This window comes from Dermacentor andersoni, chromosome 11, assembly GCF_023375885.2.
Source record: "Dermacentor andersoni chromosome 11, qqDerAnde1_hic_scaffold, whole genome shotgun sequence".
In the NCBI taxonomy this organism is placed as follows: Eukaryota; Metazoa; Arthropoda; class Arachnida; order Ixodida; family Ixodidae; genus Dermacentor; species Dermacentor andersoni.
Window position 1 is genome coordinate 107,206,925 of NC_092824.1, and position 18,141 is coordinate 107,225,065.

Below are 18,141 nucleotides of genomic sequence, written 5' to 3' on the forward strand. Positions count from 1 at the left end.
ACTTCCATTTCGTTACGGCTTCTTCAGTCTTTCTCACGTGATAATATTGAATATCACTTATTTTTGTTTTGTTGATCAGTTCTGACAGTTCCGCGAATTCTATCTTATCTCTTGAGTTGGACACTTTCATTCTTTGTCGTTTCTTTATTAGGTACTTTGTTACTTGGGAGAGCTTGCCTACTGGTTGCCTTGGTGCCTTGCCTCCCACTTCAATTGCTGTCTCTGAAGCCAGCCTTGTTACGGTTTCATTCATCATCTCTGTCATGTTCATCTCTCTGTTCTAAGGCTGCATATTTGTTTGCAAGTACCAGCCTGAATTTCTCTGCTTTTACCCTTACTGCCTCTAGGTTGACCTGTTTCTTCTTGACTAATTTTACTCATTCTGTTTTCAGATTGAGGGGAATGCTAGCCCTCACTAACTTACGATCACTGCAGTTTACCCTACCTATCACTTCTGCATCCTGCACAATTCTGGGATCAGCAGAACGTATGAAATCAATTTCATTTCTTCTTTCACCATTAGGGCTTTTCCAGGTACACTGTTTCTATGCTTCCTGAAAAAGGTGTTTATCATTGGAAGCTTGTTCTTTTCTGCAAATTCTACCAGCATCTCTTCTCTAGCGTTTCTAGTATCGACGCCGTAGCTGCCAACTGCTTGTTCACCAACCTCCTTTATACCCAATTTTGCATTGAAGTCACCCATTACTACAGCATAGTAAGTTTGCACTTTTCTCATTGCTAATTCAAAATCTTCATAAAACCGACCTAGTTCATCATCATCGTGACTGGATGTAGGCGCTTAAGCTTGTACTACCTTTAATCTATACCTCTTATTAAGTTTGATTTCGACTACAGCTAACCTCCCTTTAATACTATAGAATTCGTCAATGTTTCCCGCTATGTCCTTCTGGATTAGGAATCCTACCCCGTATTGCTTCTTACCTGGGAGACCTCTATAGCAGAGGACATGGCCGTTACTCAGCAATGTATAAGCCTCACCAGTTCTTCAAATCTCACTATGGCCGATGATATCCCAATGTCTTATGGTCCCTCAGAGTCCTGCTAAGCTAGTCCCACTCGACAAAGTTCGGCTGTTAAAGGTTGACAGGGTCAGTTTCCATTGGCGGCCTGTCCGGACCCAGAGATTCTTAGCACCCTCTGCTGCGTTACAGGTCTGACCGCCGCCTTGGTCAGGTGCTCTGCAGCTGCTGGGGACGGAGGGCCATGGGTTAATTGTTGGAATCATGTTCTTTATTGAAACGTATGGGTGGCTTTTCTGTGTGTTTTTCAATGTTTGTTGTTTTCAGTGGATGTATGCAATGTTTGCTTCACTTTTATGAGCGCTTGTAGTGCGAGAGAGAGAGAGAAGGGAAGAAGGAAAGGCAGGGAGGTTAACCAGATTGAGTCCAGTTTGCTACCCTACACGTGGGGAGGGGAATGGGGAGTGAAAGAGAGAGAGAGAGAACTTAGGTGTAGGATGTCTATAGTCGGGCACCCAAGTCTGTTTCCCTCAGGTAGTGAAAAAGCGCTCGAACTGCTTTCTGGGCTAATGAACTGTGAGGCCAGGCTCCCAAGATCTTCGCTTCCGTAAATGGCCTGTCATCCGGTCTATTTAAGGCACACTGTAGAGTCTCACGTTGATTATCGAAGCGAGAACAGTGGCACAGAAGGTGGCTGATGGTCTCTTCACACTTGCACTTAGCGCACATTGGTGAATCTGCCATTCTAATACGATAGCTGTAGGAGTTGGTGAATGCTACTCCTACCCACAGCCGACACAGCAGTGTTGCGTCACGTCGAGGAAGGTTCGCTGGTAATTTAAGTTTCTGTGATGGGTCGAGGCTGTATAAACGACACTTAGAGTTCTGTGGTGTATGCCAGTAACTTAACGTGATGGTACGAGCGATACTGCGAAGCTCTTGCAGCGTTGACTCTCGATAAAGGTATAAGGAGTGTCGGTGAGCCTGCCTGGGCACGTCGGGCAGGGTCATCGGCGAGGCGATTACCAACGATGCCACAATGTCCCGGCAGCCACTGAAATATGATATCATGTCCTCGTTTAGAAGCGCAATGGCAGGTTTCGTTGATTTGTGACACCAGCTATTCATAATTGCCACGTCGTAAACTTCGCAAGCTCTGGAGGGCTGCTTTCGAGTCACAAAATATTGCTCATTTGTTGGGCGGTTCTTTTTCAATGTATTCGACAGCAGCGCGAAGAGCGGCCACTTCGGAACCTGTAGATGTCGTTACGTGGGAAGTCTTAAACTTGATGACGACCGATTGAGATGGTAGAACAACAGCGCCCGTAGAATTTTCTGAGACGTAGCCATCCGTGTAAACATGGATTCGGTTAGCGTATGAACAATGCAAAAGTTCCAATGTGATCTGCTTGAGAGCCGCGGTGGTCAGGCTAGCTTTCTTCACTATTTCTGGAACAGCAAGGTACACAGGACGCTTTTTCAAGCACCACATAGGGGATGGCGTTCTTGTTGCTGGTGAGTGCCTCAAAGACAGAGTGCCGGTTAGCCGCAGTTGATCTGGAGAACGCTGCTTTGGGTCTTTTCTCAGGCAAGCGAGCGAGATGTTGGTTAGGCACTCTGGATATATGGCGAACATGCGCCCGGAGTGCGTCAATAGCTATGTAGGTCGTTATTGGGTGGTCTCTCGCGGTGGCAATTGTTGCCACGGTTGAAGCATTTCGAGGTAGCCCCAGACATGTTCGAAGGGCTTGGCCTTGAATGCTCTGTAGGACATGGATGTTAGTTTTGTTAGCATTGGACAGCACTGGTGTGCTGTATCGCAAGTATCCTAGGAAGAGCGTCCTGTATAGTTGAAGCATAGATGCCACGGATGTTCCCCACGTTTTACTGGCAAGAAACCTTAGTATATGGGAGATAGAAGTAAGCCTCTTCAAGTATGAGATGTGGGGGCTCGATGAAAGGTCTCTGTCTATAATAACGCCTAGGAATCGGTAAGTTATTGCGTACGAAATTGGTTGGGGGTCAATAGAAATGGGATAGCGTGGCTGCCTTACGTGGTATAAGCCACTGCATTTTTTCCTTGCTTACGGGGTTATGAGCCATTGCTCTCGGATTGAGTCTGCAGTGTTGAGTGATTTTCTGGTATGTTGTCACTGATCTCTTCTGTGTCTTCCCGTGCCTATTTGATAAGTTCTCGGCCCTTGTAGTGGGCAAGTTCGTTGCTCTCCAGAGAGGCATGAGCGGGTGCCGGCACTATTTCAACATTTCTTTCGATTACCGTGCTGTTCTTATGCGTAGAGTCGTTGGTGCCACCCAGCCCGACGTAAAGCTCCTGCACATTTCTGTAGAATCAGTTATAATGGATGTTGCCGTAGTCTGTTAGGACTAATGCTACGCCTAGTTCCTCTCCTTCCTGTGTTCTTGTATATGGCATGGTGGCGTTGACGAGGAGATCCGTCTTTGTCGTCACCACGACTGCTTTGGCTCTTCCCCACGGTATGCGGCTGCGTCTGTATGGCCTACCTCGTGTCGAAACCCGTAAGTCGTGCATCGGGCCTTGGCTCTTGCGTCGCGCCGCCCTTGGTGACAGGCAGGGTATATATTTTCCCGTAGACAGAGAGAGAGAGAAAGGCAAAGGAAAGGCAGGGAGGTTAACCAGATATTATCTCCGGTTGGCTACCCTGTACTGGGGGAGGGGAAAGGGGATGCAATAGGTGAGAAAGAAAGAAGGATAAAAAAAAAGGAAAAAAAAAACCTAAGCACACACACGCACGTACACACGAACTATTTCTGTGGGCACTGTCACGCAACCCGCAAAGGCATTCCTAGTCTTACGCAGTGTCACCGTACAGTCCTGCGCCACACAGTGTACTGTCACAATTTGTCAGAAAGTCCCGTGTCTTTCAAGTATCGCAGCAGCGCCTTCATAGCGGATCGCGCTGATGTTCGCGTAGGCCAGGTTCCAAGGATCTTGCTTTCTGTCATTGGGCGCTTGTCCAGTTTGTCTAAGGTGGCTGAGAGGACAGTTCTTTGTGGGTTAAAACGAGAGCACTGACAAAGAAGGTGCTCGATCGTTTCGTTGCACCCGCAGAAGTCACACAGTGGGCTGTTGGCCATTCCGATAAGGAAAGAGTAGGCATTTGAAAATGCTACTCCAAGCCATAGACGGATAAGAAGGGTGCAGTCACGTCGTGGAAGCTCGGGCGGAATATGGAGCTGTAAATTAGGGTCCAGTGTATGGAGGCGTGCACTTGTGAAATCGGATGAATTCCACTGGGCTAATGTCAGGTCACGCGCAAGTGCGGCAAGTTTTTTCGCTGCGTCGGCTCTCGAAAGAGGAATGGCAACGCAGTTGACGCCGTCATGGGCAGATCGGGCAGCTGCGTCTGCTCGATCATTGCCATGTATGCCACAGTGACTAGGCAACCACTGATATATTATATCGTGTCCTTCGTCAACTAGTCGATGGTGGACTTCTCTGATCTCTGCGGCGAGCTGCTCATGTGATCCATGGCGCAGTGCTGAGAGTACACTCTGCAGGGCTGCCTTGGAATCACAGAAGATTGACCATGCGTGGGATGGTTCCTCCTCAATAAAATGAAGAGCCGCACGCATGGCTACCAGTTCAGCAGCTGTCGTTGAGGATACATGTGACGTCTTTAGCTGTATCTTGACGGATCTTCTTGGTATCACCACAGCGGCAGCTGCGCTTGCAGATGTGACTGAACCGTCGATGTAAACGTGTACGCGGCCACTGTGCACCTCATGTAAAAGTTCTAACGTGGCCTGCTTAAGGGCAAACGATGGCATGTTGGCTTTCTTCATGATTCCTGGGATGGTGAGGCGTATGTCAGGTCTGTGCAGGCACCATAAAGGTAAGGATGGTCTTGCTGCAGGCATGTAGTTCGATGGCAGTGAGTTACGATTGGCATCAATTAAACGACTGAAAGTTGTGTGTGGCCTTTCTGTGGGTAGAGCGGCAAGATGGTGAGAAGGTAATCGGGCAACGTGCCGAATATGCGCCCTGAGAGCGTCGGTTGCCAAGTACGTTGATATTGGGTGATCTCGAGCTATGACAATCGTTGCCGCTGTAGACGCACACCTCGGAAGACCGAGACACGTCCTTAGGGCTTGAGCTTGTAGTCCCTGGAGTATGCGCAGGTTTGTTTTGCAGGTGTTCCCAATCACAGGGAGGCTGTATCTTGCGAAACCGAGGAACAAGGCGTTATACAGCTGCAGCATTGACCGCACCGAAGTGCCCCATGACTTTCCGCCGAGAAATTTGAGGAGATGTATTATTGTCAATAATCTCTTCTTCAAGTATGAAACATGCGGGCTCCATGATAGGTCTCGGTCAATAATTACCCCTAAAAAGCGGTGTTTCCGTGCATTTGCTACTGCTTGCCCATTGACCTTTACACTGTAACGCTGCATTTCCTTCCGAGTGAATGTAACAAGGCAGCATTTCTCTGAAGACAGCTCTAAGTTCTGTTTTCGCAAGTACAGAGATGTTATCGTAGCTGCCTTTTGTAGCCGTGCTCGTACCTGCAGTCGTGTTACGGCAGACGCCCAAATGCAGATATCGTCGGCATATATTGATACCTGAACTGTGTTGGGCAAGCATCGGACTAGGCCAACGAGCACTAGGTTGAATAGCGTCGGGCTCAACACTCCGCCTTGCGGTACTCCACGGCACGCTTGGTGTTGAGTCGTGGCGCCATCCTCGGTCATCACGAAGAAATGCCTGTCGGTCAAATAACTGCACAGCCACTGAAAAGTGCGGCCACCGATTCCGGCTTCAATAAGAGCATTTATAATGGCATAATGTGCTATGTTATCATAGGCGCCTTTTATGTCTAGGAATAATGCAGCAGTGAGTCGTTTCCGGCGTTTTTGATGCTGAACAAACGTAACCAAATCGATGACATTATCTATGGATGAGCGCCCTCGCCGGAAGCCAGACAGAGCATCTGGGTACACGTTGTAATTTTCCAGGTACCATTCCAAGCGCGTCAAAATCATTCGTTCCATTATTTTCCCTATGCAGCTGGCCAGAGCGATGGGGCGGTACGATGATAAGTTTAACGGTGATTTACCAGGTTTGAGAAGTGGAACCAAGCGGCTGCATTTCCAGTCACGTGGAACCAAACCGTTGCGCCAGGACTCGTTGTAATGGTTTAGTAGCATGAGTCGTGCTTTCTGCCCAAGATTGGCGAGCGCCGCATAGGTAACCCCGTCCGGGCCAGGTGACGAAGAGCGCCTGCAAGTCGCCAGTGCCGCTTCAAGCTCCTCCAGCGAAAAAATTACATCCATGCGTGAATCCCGTGGCACAGGAGTAGCACATGGTGTAATTGCGCGTTGGAACTGCAAGCTGGAAAGTCTTGAGCAAAATTCTTCAGCAATGTCAATTTCGCTGCGACCTTGGTGCAAAGCGAGGGCTTTGAAAAGGACACGCTGTTGTGGTGATAGGCGAAGCCCACGCACGGTTCTCCATATCTGAGATAATCGCTGACGTGGATCCAACGACTCACAGAAACGTTTCCATCTTTGAGATTGTAGTGCATCGATGCGACGTTGAATCTTCTTTTGCATCCGCCTTGCCTCTCGGAGATCATGGATGGATTTAGTTCTCCTGTATCTTCTTTCAGCCCGCCGGCGAATTGCTCGTAGTCGCTGCAGTTCTGCTTCAAATTCTGCATATTTCGGGAAAGGCTGGAAACTACGCGTAGCCTCTTGCATGGCTTTTTGAATTTCGTGTTCCGGACTTGAATGGTTCCCTTGCTGACATACTCCCTCCATGTGCGACCGAAACGCCGACCAGTCAATTCGCCGGAGCGTCATGGAGGAGCATTTCGATAGTCCCTTGATCTTCAGGTACGTCGGAATATGGTCGCTTCCATGTGTTTCGATGTCTGTGAACCATTGCACGTTTCTTTCAAGAAGCCGAGAAACCAGGGTCAAGTCTAGGCAGCTGCTGTAAGTAGGCCCACGTAAATATGTCGGACTACCATCGTTGAGGCAGTAAAGGTCGTGCTGTGTGGCAAAAGATGCTATTCGCCTTCCCCTGGAGTCCATCTTCAGGCTCCCCCAAAGCGGATGGTGAGCATTAAAATCTCCTGTGAGAATCGTAGGGCCGGGTGCCGCTGATAGCACGTCGTGCAGTCGTTTAGAGTCGAAGCCACTTGAAGGAGCAATGTACACAGCGACGAGTGTGAACGTAAGCTTATTCGTTTTCACGATTAAACAAACGTACTGGTTGTCGTCGTGAGGCGGAACTGGCTGCAACACGTAAGTCAGATCACATCTAATATATACAATTACCTTGCTTACATCACCACAGGTAGAGGACATGAATGCCTCATAGCCAGAAATACGTATAACATTCTGCACGTTCGGTTCGCAAATTACGAGGATGGGAAAACGGTTTTCGAAGACAAAATGTCTAAAATCTGAAATTCTTGATTTGAGACCACGGGCATTCCACTGCAGTAAAGATGCTTTCTTGACTTCCTTGTGGAAGGGCAGCGAGGGGCGGGCCATGGTGCTATGCGATGCTTTCAAGTACTGGAGTCAGCGCGTCCAATACTTGCAGTGCGCTACGAGCAGCTGGAGTGTCCATGTTCGTCAGTAGCAGACGCATGACATTCGTGAGCGATTTGAGCATGGCAATCACTTGTGAGTCCTTGTCTTGCATTTGGTCAACTGTAGTGACATTTGACTTTAAATGGCGAGTCATTTGCTGTGGCTCTGGCGCGTGGCATGTCCTCGGCAGTGCCGGCCACGCATCACTTGATGAAGCATGGCCACTTCTTTCGTTGACATTCGTGCTCTTACTGGAGACAGATGGAACAGGAGGTGGCGTTGCCGGACGAGACATTTCCCTTGAACCGGAAGAGGGTTTCATAGGCTTTCGTTTCCGGGAGCGATGTCGCCTTATCGCTTCAGAAGCATCTCTGTGTGACGATCCGTCTCTGGCCATTTTTCTCAAGATTTTCTGCTCTTTCTTAAGGCGTGGACAGTCTTTTGAGGACGCAGCGTGCGATCCTTGACAATTTGGGCACTTGAGCTCTGTTGCACGGCAAGTGTCGGTGTCGTGGTTTTCGGAACATCGTGAGCATATCGTTGTATTTCGGCAGACAGCACTCACATGTCCAATTCTTTGACACCTTCTACACTGAAGTGGTTTGGGTACGAAAGGTCGTACCACATGACGAAAGTGGCCGACCTTTACATGTGATGGTAGGCAGTCACCTTTAAATACGAGCCTTACACAGGTCGACTTGCCAAGGCGCCGAGCTTGTAGTAAGGCAACACCATCTGTCGCAGGTTTGATTAAAATTGGCAGGTCGCTGTCGTTAATGGACGTGTCAATGTCATAAACAACACCGGCCGTTGTTTCGTTGTCTTGCGGAATGAGGTAGTGGACATTGATGTTGCCCAGGAGCTTTACTGCCATCAAAGCATTGATTGCGCTTCGGTTGTGGACGTCAATAGCCAGGACGTTCTTTCGAGTATTAATTCTGATATCTTTGATTTCTCCTGGGACAAGAGCCTCCAGAGAAACGGAAATCGCTTGTCGATTAAGGCGGTTGAGGTTGTCGGCAGGTGCGTCTGGCACAAAAAGAATTGTGTGCGCCGATGGCCGGCGCTGTGGAACGACGGTAGACTTACTTGACGAAGACCGTCCGCTGATGTTTCTTCTCTTGGCCTTCCGGTGTACCACTCTTTCGAAGCCTTCGTCATCTGAGGCGTCATCGCTTGAGCAGGAGTGCAACACAGTGTCCTCACTGCCAGCTTGACTCGGTGGGCAATTTCTCTTCCTCGGGCCGGTACCTGACGAAGCAGTCACGTCGCGTCGGCATTCTGCCGACTCCACTTCCATTGCCGTGGCAATGAGAGCGGCGTCTCCCAGTAAAACACAAGAAAAAGCCGAAAATACTGCAGCGCGAAGGAATAGGGGTCTCTACGAGAATCACTTCGTCTTCCTTCCTATTTTCCCGTAAGTGATGGATCATGCCGTGACCTCCCCAATCTTCTGGGCGTAGTCTGGGTGGTTTAGCATTTGTAGGGGAGTTCCACTTGATTTGATTAAGAACTTTCTTCCTTGTTTGGGTCGTAGCCAGACGCATTTTCTGACTGGAGAAGTGGCCTTCTATTAGGTCTTGAACCGTGTTATGCAGACCAATAAGCAGAATGTTGTCTGCGGTCGTGCTCATAGGGATGCCAAGTGCTTGCTTTGTGGTTTTTCGAATGAGTGTGTTTAGTTTGTCTTGGTTTTCATCAGTACCACGTACGGCGCTGCATACGTCACCCTAGCCAGGATGAAGGCTCGATCGAGGTGGATGGGTTCGTTCTCTTTCATGCCTCGGCGTCTGTTTGTTATTGTACGAATCACCGGCAAGACCAGCTGCTTTGTCCGGGTGAGGTGTTGGAGCATCTGGTCGCACTTTGCGTTAGCTTGTATGAGGAGTCCAAGAATTGTGAGGGTTATGGAGGGCTTTATAACCTGTCCCTCTAGGATGATCTGCATGCTATCTTCATCCTTCTGGCTGCGATGCCGCCGGACCACAAGAAACTCTCACTTCTGAGGCGAGCAGACAAGTCAGATCTCTTTTGCATATTGGTTTACCGTGTCCGCTGCCATCTGCAGGGTGTCTTGCACGCCGCCGAGCGAGTCCGCACTCGTCCATAGGGTCACATCATCTGCTTATAGTGCATGGCGTAGGTTCGGTATGCCCCCCGGGAGCCCCAGGGGCGCCATGCTGAAGAGAATCGCGGGAAGAACCGAGCCCTGGGGAGTGCCTTTGCTTTCGAGTGTGATGGTGACAGGCTATATCCCCGATCTTGGTGATGGCTGTGCGGTGAGATAGAAAATCAGCAACGTAATTGTGTGTTCCCTCCCCGCATCCTGTGTTGCTGATACCGTAGGATAGCCTCGTGTGCTACTTTGTCAAATGGCCCCTTCAGGTCTATCCATGAATGTATGCACTGTACGCTTCTCCTTGCGCTTATAGCCTCTGCCTTACGTGGGTGTGAGCCATTTCATTCGTCTGACGTGACGGACGTTCAGGATTATCGTTGGTGGCATCGAAATATTTACGCATATAAAGAAGGAGCTGGGAAGGCTATGTAATGCGTAGGGTAGATAACTGGGGGATGATTAGAGCTACAGAATAGGTGCCATGGGAAGGGAAGCAAAACCGAGTGCGGCAAGGAACTAGGTGGGCTGATGACGCAATTTGTAAGTGCAAGTTAGAATCGGCTAGTGTAAGACGGGGGTAATTTGCGATCGCGGGTGACGGCCCTTGTCCTGCAGTGAAAATTAAAAAAAATATATATGTATTCCCACATGAAAAGCAACGCAATCAAAAACACTGTTAGGAAGCTTTAGGAAGAGAAATTGCGCTACAAATAAAACCAAATACAAGCAAAAGTTAATACAGTAATGCAGCGCAGTATGTGAAGCATGAACTGCACAGTTGAACCACAAAGTGCGTACGAAAAGACCCATTATTCAGTGATAAGATAACCAAAAATGTTTTTCCTTAAATCTTAATTATTTAGGTATTACCAAAAGTGACCGTAGCCGATTCCACTCGGATGACGTTTCGGAATTGAAAGAATTATGATGCGAAAATATCCGCCGCTGAGGGGGGAGGAAGTGTGGATTCCGACCTTGCGTGCTTAATATTTGGTTGATGAAAGGGGCGTCGGTGTAATAATGAATGTCTGTCACTATCATGTTCATGATGCATATTTTGAGAACGAGAGAGAGGGAGAGAGAGGGCTCTTTATTAGAAAAACAGAATTTTGCCGGCGCGTATATAACCGCTGGCATGCTACTCTGTATAGGGATGGGGAATGGGATGAAAAGATTCCAGAAAAGAGTGGGAGAAAAAAAGGATAAAAGTTAATATGAAATGTCCGAGTGGACCTGATACTAATTTTTACAGGTAACAAAAGTATAATGGTATGGGTATGCTCCCCAGCCGCCCCGGGAGACCCAAGAGCGCGATGCTAAAGAAAAGCGGATAGTGAACAGGGCCTTTCTGGCGTAATAAAAGGGATGCGAGCGAGAACTTGTTTGTGATTAGTGTTACTCTGGATGAATGCTTGATCAGATTCAAACGTGCTGCGCGTTTTTGAAGAGCTCTAATATCATCAATGAGAGTTTTGGTATGAGGGTACCATATCGATGGCGCGTTGTCATATTTCCTTCTATGTATTCCAGTATGCGGTTTGTGTTAGCCATGATGAAAGTGACATGCGTGTTTCAGGCGAGATCGCTTGTTGGATGAACGCCTAGATACTCACTGAAAAGACGACGTTAACCAAAACAACGGTGTATCGTTAATGCTGTACGCATGGGGGAATGGGGCACTGTGGCGGGAGAATTGTTCAGCATTTTTGAAACATTCGAAGCCATTTTGCATTGCAAGCACCAGTGAGAGACAGCGTTAATATCTGCTTGCGGAAACATCACGCCGTCAGCGTTCTTCATTGTCGATACAGGACGCAGTCGTTCAAAAAAGCTCGATAGCCGACGTTAAGTTGTTGAAGAACCCCAGAACGTGGAAATGATACCGGCGTCCCCTCTACTACCGTGTACCTCGTTATCATATCTTGGTTCTCGCACGTAAAATTCCCAATTTAATTTATATTTCAAGCGTGATCGGAAAGCTGATACGAACGAAAGGAAGGCCGTGGCGTCCAGTGGAAGGAAAATGGGAGCGCGAGGTGGTCGATGAGCAAGTGCCATGGCGCCAATCTTAAAATGATGGTACTACGATTACTGTACATCGCGAGGCTTAGCTATGGCCTAAAAGAGGCTGTATAGTTTTACCCAACGTCTGTGTAACGATGAATCCAAATTCTTGGACCGTTTCACCTGCAGTGAAGTCGATGAATAACCTTCATGAACGGCAATACGCTGTTCGCCGCGTTCCCTGTTCTCATGCATGTACTTTCACACATACATCCGTATTCGCATTTTCTTTACGTCAAATTGTTTTTCACCCGCCGGTATCGAGAGCCAGCGACAAAAGTCAAACGTAAATAACCACTGCTGTTGGATGTCCAATGCTTGCATGCGCATTCAGCCGCAGTGGTTAATTACGTTTGACTACACAGAACTTTCTACGTCCTCGTTAAGTCGCGCATCCGCACTCTACCATGGATTGTAACCAACTAGCCCGCCAACGTGTTTTAACCAAGTTCATCTACGAAGCATTACGCCGATGTCAATACTTGACTGTTGTTCTCTGGTGCTGTCATACCCACGGACCAAAGTTGGTGACAAAAAGGCATAAATGAAGAGCGGTACATATCCAGCGGACCCTGGTGCACATGCCTAAATTGCCGTCGAAGAGGTTCGTTGTTTAAGAGCGGCAGGTACCCACGGAGTGGAACATATGTACAGTGGAACATACCCAAGTTGTCGTGAAAAATTTCATTAAAGGGCGGCACATACCCGTGAGAGGGGCCCACATTTTAAGCTTCACTACTTTCGGGATCGGTCCACATTTTTAGTCCGAACTGTGTTCAGGATCGGCCATGAAAAACGGCCAGACATCCGTTACAGAAAGCTGGGTTGAACTAGTCAAGAATGCTTCGCATTAAAAACGGCTGTCCAAGACAACATAATTCACTCACTCACTCATTCTCATCTGTACTACTGCTTATTGATCTGGGGCACGGGAAGCAAAGTTAGGTAGGCTAACAGTCCTTCAAAAACAAGCTGTCCGCCGTATAAAAAACCTCGCATGGCTCGATCACACAGCACAGGTCTTCTAAAAAAATGAAATACCAAACAGCAAGCAGAAGCGCCGGACATTTCAAACACGCATATAATAACTTGGACACGAAATAATGGACGATATCATCGTTTACAATTTAATCAAGCCACCAGAAGGTGATCTCCAACAGACATAATCGTATAGAGCGTTGTGACGTAATGCAATCGCAGTAGTCGTACCAGTCAACAGCGGTTTTACTGTACTATTCTATAATATTACCTGAGAACACAGGTGTTTTTTTATAGAAACACGAGAAAATTACAACTTAAATCGTTTCCTTTCTTTATTTGCTAAGGTAACTTACAGTTTTTCCAACTTTTCCTAATAGCTTCACACAAAATGCCTCGGATATATGCAGTAAGTCCGCATTGGCGTACATTTAATCATCTCATGCATTTATATGTGCAGATGCCTCTGTAAATTATGACGCAAGTGTCGCATTAAAAGGTTGAGTAGCGTATAGTTTAGGGTCCAGGAATGCGCCGCGAATGAAGCCGCAGCTATTCAGTGTAAGGTTGCAAGTTTGAATCAAGGAGGTTAAAGAAAAACTGCGCTGGAATCGAGGGAGCGCCCGACACGCGAAGCCGCCGCGTCGCCATCTTGCGGGGGGCAAGAGCACGCCGGTCGCCGCAGCCTGTGTGTTTCAAGTCGTCGTATCTTGCCGTACGCGATGCTGTGCGGATCCCAAAATGTGCTAGCGCGCTCGGGTGTTTTTAGGAAAGTTGGCGTAGAAGCAGTTGACGTGTTAGCGTTATCCTTCTCATTTAAACAAAATAGCAGCTTAGCATTGCCTTCCTCTAAAATGAAGGAAAATTTTATATTAAAGGCTGAAAGAAAACTGCCGTCACCAGTGTTCCGAGACTCTCTATGCTGTGAGGATGCTAAAGCACCGGCAACACCTGATGATTATGAATATAATAGCGAATACTTATGCTTGTTGCATGTACTGCTATTTCTCATGCTACGTTTTCAGTTAATTGTTTTTGTTCTGACAGCTTTCATGATTGATCAATTATTACGCTGCATTAAAGAAGGCGAATAAGACTAATAATTGCGCGAATGTTCTTATACTTTGCGGCAGCTGCATATTCATGTCGATAAAATGGAGACGGTGTTGCATTATAACTTGAAAATCCGTTAAGCAATTGAAAACCGCTGGAAAAGTCGGCGAACAGCGCTGCGAAGCTCTCGGCAAACCGCTTACGGCCCCCCCCCTCCCTCCCCCCCCCCAAGATGGCAGCCACCGGCTTCACCCGAGCAGCCATAGGCCAGTATACGCGACTTCCACTGCAGCCGTCTTATTTGGTTTGAATAGCGTCCGCCATGGACGTCTAAAAATTTTGATGCGAACCTAGGCAGAGCTGATAGTGCGAACGCGTCGATGACTTGCACGATGCAGCGTGTGCGATAGATGATAACGATAGCCGAAAGGAAGGCCCCGACGGAAGAACAACGAAGCCTGAGGAGACCTGCGCTGCTCGGGTTCTCTTCTCGGTTGCCTAGGAAACGGTCCCGCTTGCGCCAGGCAGGCATAGACGTTACCGCGGCAGAACGCTGTCGGGACCTGGCTGCGGTCGACGTGTCTGGGAGTGCGGTAAGCGGCACGGATATTATTTTTCGCGCTAGTATGCTGAAAATTGTGTTGCGAGCGTGTTTACTCTAGTTCGGTGATAAGAAGAGTAACTGTACGTCGCTTGAAAATAACGCCACAATCTAATTTCGTTTGCAAAACCTTAAGAAACGCTTTCGTTTAATCTTGTCGAAACTAATGAAAGCCCGGCCATAAGACATACGTTGTCGTTTCTCGCAGATGTCATTCTCCCGTTAGCGCGAAATAATAGCACGCGTGTGTTGTTCGGAAGTCGGAAGATTTTAATGCGACACTTCCGGCATTCAAGGTTTGCATGTGCACTTGTAACCAGCGAATTTTTGGAAACTGATGTAATTGAGTGTTTTATTAGTGTCTACAGTGGTTTATGCTGACACTTACAACTACAATTTACCGAGGTCGTTATATTTACGACTTGCGTTGGGGCTAGTGCAAATAGTATATTTATGTCACAGCGCTGTCATATCTTATGCCGTGTTTAAGCCGCGCACACGCCTTACGAGCATTTCTACCTCTTATGCGCACGGTGCTGGACATTTATGGCTCAAATGTTTTCAGTGGTGCTAGCTTAATGCGTCTTCCTTCCAAAGCATTCAGTTGTGGCCGCTGTAGGTGTGGCTTCATTGTTAGAAATAATTGATTGCAGCTGCACTTATGGTGGTCTGACATGAGGCTTGAATGCCACCGCCGTGATAGCCGCGAGAGCTGGACTTGTACGCTCAGTTTTGGTTCGCTAGTCGTGGTGACATGCCTTCAGGTCGCGGTGGCACCACGACACGTTGTTTATTCGGCGACTCCTTGAACTTAATTCCCACGTGATGTCATGTCTAAGCTAACAATTGAAAGCACGGTTAGCCTGATCTTGGAGCAACGTACGTTTCGAGATATCCTTACCAGAAGCGCTTGATATACTGTGTTGGTCGGAGTGTTCATCTGCGGCGAGCTTAATGAAACAAAACAGGAATATGTTGTACATTCGGTCATACTGTATTGTTTTCTAATAATTCGCGCAAATTCGCATTTCTCACAACTATCATAATCACCATGCACCGTACATTTTTTCCCTTCACCGGTTATCGCTTCTACAGAAATATCGCTCTTTATCACATCATTCGCTCAGGCATGACGTGCTTTTGCTACATTCTAACTTTGTGAACGTTGTCGCCAATTCGATAGCAGCCTCAGGCTTGCCTTAGAAGAGTGCATGTACAGACGACCGGTTAATTAACAGTACCGCACGAGCGGCGACGCGCCGGCCGGTCGGCGCCGACGAACCGCGCGAAGCGACGAGATCAAGAGCAGCGTATGCGCGCCGAGATCGCTGGAAGCCGTTATCTCCGATAAGCCGGGAAGCTTCCACCGAGTTATTCGTGCCAGGGGCTGTGTCATGCTGGTATGGAAAGGAGGCTAGCAGACGGAACTTGCGCTTCCAGTGTATTTGGTACCCATGCGCTACTCTTGCCGGTCTCGTCGCTTCGCGCGGTTAGAAGACTGACCGGCCGGCCAGTCGATGCTAGCGCGCTTTCAGTTAAATAACCGGTCGACTGTGTTATCCCGACGGAATGATACGCGGTCCGCGGAACGCACAGCTATTGGCATACCCTGCGCCGTGTGGCTGCGGCCGTCGGCAGACATTCGTGGGCGAACGTCGTGCACAAAATTTGACTCCAGAGACTTAACGGGAGTACGTGCTGCGCGGGGAAGCGGCATAAACTATACAACACGCTTAAGAGCTGTTAGGAAAACGGGTCCTGGCTTCGAGGGGAGAAATAAGTTTGAATGTTTTGAGATTTTATAATGAGATTGTTGCCGTTTCTTCTCTTAGATTAAAGACTAAGTTAAAGAACCTTATGCGGCCCGTCGTGGTGGCGTAGTGGCTTTGCCGTTGCCCTTCTAAGCCCGAGGGCGTGATGTCGAATTCCGGCCGCCGCGGCCGCATCTCAATGGGGACAAAATGGGAGAGCGCCCGGGTACCGTGCATTGAATGCCCGTTAAAAAAACGCCATGCGGTCACAATTATTCCGGAGTCGCCCACTACGGCGTGTCACATAATCAGATCTTCGTTTTGGCACGCGATTCCCCAGATTTTAATTTTTCATTTCTCCTATGAACAATTCACTCAAGAGTTTAAATTTGTGCTAATATGTGCCCCTGGGGACGTATCTCGCGAGAAAAATCGATCCTGAGATGGTTGAAGGAGAAAGTAGGGTACGCATTCCATGTCACGTACTAACGTGCAACGTTGGATCTGCTTAAGTAGTCAACTGCTTCGGCGCCCCCGCGTGCTTCGGTTTTCGTCGAACTGTTAGCGATTTTAGGTTGGTTGTGGTAGTTTTTGGGGAGAAATTAAAATTCCTGCAGCCTAGCTTTTTGCTCGTTTACAGGCGTTATGTAAAACGTTTACAAAGTTCTCCTGCCATTCTAGAGGAAGTATAACAGGTGTTATTAATGTTAGTCGGCAACTTTCGCCAGCCGATCAAGCCGCATGTAGACAGATTACAGAAAAATGATTGATAGTGACAGCGAACGATAACGTTATAATAGAGATTGGTAGAGGTTAATAATGACAAGTAATGACTAATGACTGCTAACGACTTGTAATGACTACTAATGACTCCGAAATGCCCATTATGTCTAACGTCTTGTAATGACCACAATTGATTAGAAATGACTAGAAATGCCTAGTAATTTGCAGTAATGACTACTAATGACTAAGAATAACTTGTAATGACTACTGATGACTACGAAATGACCAATATGTCTACGACTGCTTGTAATGACCACAATTGATTAGAAATGACTAAATATGTTTACTAATGAACAGTAATAACTAATAACAACTGAAAACACTTGTAATGGCTACTGAGGAATATGATATGACCAGCATGTCTAACGACGGCTCGTAATAAGAGGAGGAAAAGTAGGCTTTAGCTGTTCACCTCCTGCGAGATATATTGTGAGGCATGCAATTTTTTTGAATTTTTAATAAACATGTTTATTTCATGAATAGGTGATGCGCTCTGCAGTGCAAAGGATTGAAATAGTTGTTAAAAGTAGATGTGCCTGTTATCATTGACTTGAACGCCTCTAGGTGCAAGAAAAAATACGAAATAACAGCGATATACAGAGCAATCGGCAAACCTGTTAGCGCACATCTTGGATTACCTTGCTGGTGCATTACTTTTTGTACTTAAATTCCCTTTGACTTTCTTTTTCCATATGTGGGTTGCGTTATCACTCGAGCGACGTGTTCAGGTGCCTTGTTTCATATTCCACATTTTCAAACGAACCCGGCAAACAATGATCGCGAACCTTAAATTCAACAACATGCGAGATTATTTACAAATAAGAACCGGTACTGGTGCGGCGTACGCAGATCGGCGTGTATGCAGGGTGTAATGCCGAGAAGATGAGCCGGTGCGCGGTTTCCCCTCCGGTAAACTTGTAATCGCTCGTCTTTGCAGCGGTGCGCTGACATGACTTCAGCCGGCACTTGTCGCTTGAGCGCAAGCAAAGCGAAAACCACACATTGCAGCGTTCCCTTTAAGAGTGGACCGCACTGTTCGTGCCGTAATGCGTGTTTCGTTGCAAATTTCAAAATCGGCGCTTTGTGTTAACTTACCCGGCGCGCCGGTTTAGCGGCTGTGGTGTCGCGCTGCCAAGCACGACGTCGCCGGATCAAATCCCGGCCGCGGTGGGCGCACTTAGATGGTGGCGGGATGCGAAAACACCTGTGGCCCTTGCATTCGAGGAAGGT